Consider the following 5277-nt stretch of genomic DNA (forward strand, 5'->3'; position numbering starts at 1 on the left):
GTTCTGTGTGGGCTGTCATTGGGAAAAGGGAGTATTCTTAGAGCAGCTTGAGGGGCAGGAAACTGAAAGGCAGTCCCAGATGGGAGTCAGCGACCCCTGTCCAGTGCAAAGAAGCAATGAGCCCAGATTAGATCTTGCTTGGACTTCAGGATCTGTTTTAACTTGGTGTCAATCACCTGAGAGACCCATTTTCTTCACTTGACCTACTGACCCACCTGGTAGGCCTCTGTTGAAGCAAAGCAACTATGGGGCTGAGCACACTCATGCCCAAGGAAGTAAGAGTTATTGGGGCCTGATCCTGGCCAGCCTGCACAGACACCTCCTCTGTGATGTGAAGGTGGTATACCCCTGCTTTCTCAAAGGGCTGTACCTTCCACTACACAGTTTATCCCTGTTCCTCAGCCTCAACCCAGGTCTGCTTGGGATTTGCAGATTTTAGGTGTCCTGAGCTATCTCTGTATAGACCCAATCTGTGGGCTTTACACTTGGTGTGAAAATGAATGTCCCAGATTGCTACTCAAATCCTAGATTCTATTGTCCTGTTCAGAATCCCCAGGAAGTATAGTGAGGTGGGGCCATCCCACACTGCTCACTGCTCCCGGTATTACGGAGACTTAGGGAAAAGTAAAGAGTCAGTATGCTGTGTGCTTGCTTAAGCTACTATCTCCTAGGCCAGACAACTCATACTGAACTGCTGAGAACTGGCCCTTTCAGGCCATCTGAGGTTCTCAGGAGCAGCCCAGGAGAAGAGCAGGGAGGAAGTAGATGCAGCAGTTAAAGGGTCTGCCATATCCACAATGTCCCAGCCACTGTATGGGCCACGGACACCTGGGCTCTGCAGGTTGGCACGGTCTGTATACTCCTTAAAAGTAATGTAGATGTAGCCTGTCTGTGGAAGCACTGTGTTGAAATTGCAGGTGGTTTCTGTCCCTACAATTGTGTGACTTCACATTTATGCGCACTTGTTTTTCAAGACATTGTATCTCTCGGGGTTGGGGATTTAGCTCAGTGGTAGAGCGCTTGCCTAGGAAGCGCAAGGCCCTGGGTTCCATCCCCAACTCGAAAAAAAAAAAAAAAAAAAAAAAAAAAAAGACATTGTATCTCTCACAAAGCATTGAGGAAACTCGTAAAAGATTGTGTTGTAAAATGACTATCCAAATGCCCCTTTGTGGTTGTATGAGCCTGATTTGTCCTAGACTGTGAACTCTGTGGGCAGGGACCAGATTGCATTGACTTGATATTTCTGATGCCCTTTGTAGGGCCTGGCACATTTGTGCTCAATAAATGTCTGTCAAATGCCATGTTGGTCTCTAGGTGTTGGTTCTGTGTGGCCTTTTTCTCATATAATTAATGACTCAGTTTTGGCAGTTTCTTTTCCTTTTTGAGATATTTCAAACTCATGATCACCCTCCCAAGTACTGGGATTATTAGGTGTTCTCCACCATGCACAGCCTAACAATTCAGTTACAATAGTAAAAAACAGGTAACACCCTTCAGGGTAAGGGCTCAATACCTTTGAGGTTGTCCTACACTTCAATCAGCTAGCTTCAAGTTGAGAGTTCCCATTGCCCCTTCCTGGTTGGTTAATTTGATAGAAGAAGCCCATGCCATAGACCTGATGTCCCGAGTTTATTCCTTCCCTGAACTCACATGGTGGAAGGAGACTTGTGGAAGTTGTCCTCTGAGCTCTGTGTGCCCGGCACACCAGCACAAGCCACTCCTGCACCTGTACTCAGACACAGGTTTTGTGGCACACGCCTTAATTCCAGTATTCAGGAGGCAGACAGACAAATAGGCAGCTCAGAGAGTTCTGAGACCAGCCTAGTCTACAGAGTCTCACAAAACAGACACGTGGAGTGAGGGAGCCAGCATTAAGCAGCTTACCAGTTGAATGCTTGCAGCGGGGCTGGGATTTAGCTCAGTGGTAGAGGCTTACCTAGGAAGCGCATAAGGCCCTGGGTTGATCCCCAGCTCGAAAAAAAAAAAAAAAAAAAAGAACAAAAAAAAAAAAAAAAAAAAGAATGCTTGCAGCTGGGCAGTGGTAGCACACTCCTAATCCCACTCCTCTCATCCCACTCCTCTTGTCCCACTCTAACCCCACTCCTCTAATCTCACTCCTCTAATCCCAGCACTTGGGAGGCAGAGGCAGGTGGAGCTCTGAGTCTGAGCCCAGCCTGCTTTACAGAGCGAGTTCTAGGATGACTAGAACTACACAGAAAAACCCTGTCTTAAAAAAAAAAAAAATCGGGGTTGGGGTTTTAGCTCGGGGGGAGAGCGCTTGGCTAGGAAGGGAAAGACCCTGGGTGCGGCCCCCAGCTCCGAAAAAAAAAACCAAAAAAAAAAAAAAAAAAAAAAAATCAATTGGGGTCTGGAGAGATGGCTCAATGATTAAGAGCACTGACTGCTGTAGCATGTAGTTTTAAAAACAAAAACAAAAACAAAATGACATGCTAAACCAGCATCGGCCTTCCTGCCCCCATGGTTCCTGCCAGCCAGATTTATAACAGTAACTCTCCAACCCCAAAATGCCCACACAACACAAAACTCAATTGATATAAATACAGGCTGCACACCTACACCTAGAGTGGGCAAATGCACCCTCCACTGCTTCTTGCCCGTCTCTGAAATCTCTAGTGACCTGCAGCTTCTCCAGACCACGTGGGGCAGCTCCATCTTCTCCTCCTGGTTCCATTCTGTCTGTCTCCTCTCAGTCTCTTTCTAAAACTTTCAGCTCCGCCTTTGTCTTCCACTGCCCAATCACAGGCTCTAGCTTTACCTGATGACCGATTAAGATTTCACTTGACCTGGGGCTGGGGATTTTAGCTCAGCGGTAGTGCTTACCTAGAAGCTGCAAGGCCCTGGGGTTCGGGTCCCCCAGCTCAAAAAAAGAACCAAAAAAAAAAAAAAAAAAAAGATTTCACTTGACCTCACCTAAGTACAGGCGCCCTCTTGAAGGAGCAGAAAGAACAAACAGCAATCCACAGCAGACTGCTCTTCAGAGGTCCTGAGTTCAATTCCCAGTAACCACATGGTGGCTCACAACCATCTGTAATGGGATCTGATGCCCTCTTCTGGTGTGTCTGAAGACCTGAAGACAGTTACAGAGTACCCACATATATAATAAACTTTTATTTTTAAAAATAACATTAGCACTCACATCACTATGCCTATAACTCAAGCTCAGGGGACCTCACACTCTCGGCCACTGTGCATACACAAGACAGACATAGATTAAAGTAATTTTTAAAAGTGAAAAACGAGGGGGTCGGGGGCTGGAGAGATGGCTCAATGGTTAAGACACCGACTGCTCTTCAGAGGTCCTGAGTTCAATTCCCAGCAACCACATGGTGGCTCACAACCATCTGTAATGGGATCTGATGCCCTCTTCTGGTGTGTCTGAAGACAGCTACAGTGTACTTATATATAATAAATGAATAAATCTTTTTTAAAAAAGTGAAAAATGGGGCTAGAGAGATGACTGTGGTTAAGAACTTGCTATTCTTTCAGAGGACCTGAGTTTGATTCCCAGGACCCACATCAGGTGGTTCACAGTCACCTGAGTCCAGCTCTAAGGGGACCTGATAGGTGTCCAGGAACACCTGCATGCATGGTTCACACAGACACACAGCACTCTTCGGGATTGACTGTGAGGTCACATGATGCAAGGACATTGTCCTTTGCTGAGTTATATGTTGTATGCTGCCAGGACTATGAGTAGTATAGTCTGTCCTTTTAGACCTGGGATGTGCTGCCCTGCTGGCAATGGGGCTCCCAGGGAAAAATGGAGAGAGGGGCTGAAGGACTCATTAACTAGCGCCTCTGGGGCCCCCAGCTGTGTGACTGCCAGTTCTAGTGCCCTCCCAGTCCCAACTGCCTTGGCTAAGCGACTCTCTTTCTCTGCCATTTCTCAGCTCTGAGTTCTAGGGGGTTCCACAGGTAGCCCAGGCTGGCCGCAAACATGCACCATCAGTTCCGCCTCCACTGCTGAGACTGCAGACTGTGAGTCACTACACCTGGCCCTTAAAGTCCTAACAGCCACCCCTAAATGATAAAGATGTGAGCTGCGAGATAATCTTTTTCTTTTTAATGTGTGTAAGTGTTTTGTTTCCATGTATGTTTCTGCACCATATGCATGCTTAGTACCCGAGGAAACCAGAAGAGGGCATCTGATCTGGAGTTAGAGTTGGGAGCTGACCTATGGGCGAGAAAGAGATTGAACCCAGGAATTCTGGAAGAGCTACTCAGTGCTCTTACCCATGAGCGTTCTTTCAACCTGGAAAGACATAGAGCCTGGAATTTAATGAGAGTGACTGATGCTTCTCTATTCTCTGTATCAAGGACACAATGCACAGAGTAGCCAACAAGCTGGTTTAGCTTGCAGAAGAGTAAGGTTTATAATTAGCCCCGGGAGGTCAGCAGAGGGAAAAAGAAGACCCGCCTAGAGTGGAAAAGACAAAACCTCCTGGCAGGAGACTTTCCTGCCCCTGGTCCAGCTCCAGCACTGCCTTCTCATCCCCCAGAGCGTCCCCAGGGCAGTGGTGGAGGGAGACAATGTTCATCCACTTCAGTCCGAAGCACCACTCCGAGGTCTGAAGTGACTGGTAAGTGCAAAGGGGAAGAGGGAGTGCTTGCCGAGTTTTGTTTTTCCTACACGAAACTTTAATCCCAGCACTGGGGAGGTGGAGGCAGGCTGGTCTACACAGTGAGCCCCAGACCAGTCAAGGCTGTGTAATGAGACTCTGTCTCTAAAACAAAAGTTTTCTCACAGAAGATGGGACCGGGATGAGAAGGGTCTCTCACAGGCTTTCGACCCCCTGTGTCCACTGACCTCTTGGAAACATTCACCCAGCTTACCTCCCAAAGGCCACTTAAACAAGGGAGCATGGCGTCACTCAGCCCAAGGCCTTCACGAAAGCAAATGCTCTGGTTGCATGGGGACAAATGTGCCCACCTCCAAAGAAGGAAGACTAATAGACCGTTGGTCTTCCTGACACCAGAATCAATACCTTAAGTCTTTGGGATCCCGTCCAGCACAGCAGGTGACAATAACCACTCTGTGGGGTTGAGATTCCACACATACTACTGAGGGACTCCAGGAGCAGACACTGCTAGGACCTTGGGACACAGAACACCTGCCCTGGTCTTGTCATGAGGTACCCTATATTGTGCCCATTGTACAGGTGAGGAGACAGAAAAGGGAGAGGGACATGGTAACTTGTTTGCCAGGGCTGGTAAAAGGATCAGAACCCCAAGCCCAGACCATCTCCATCTCCAGCG

Source organism: Rattus rattus, chromosome 2 (assembly GCF_011064425.1).
Source record: "Rattus rattus isolate New Zealand chromosome 2, Rrattus_CSIRO_v1, whole genome shotgun sequence".
Taxonomy (NCBI): Eukaryota; Metazoa; Chordata; class Mammalia; order Rodentia; family Muridae; genus Rattus; species Rattus rattus.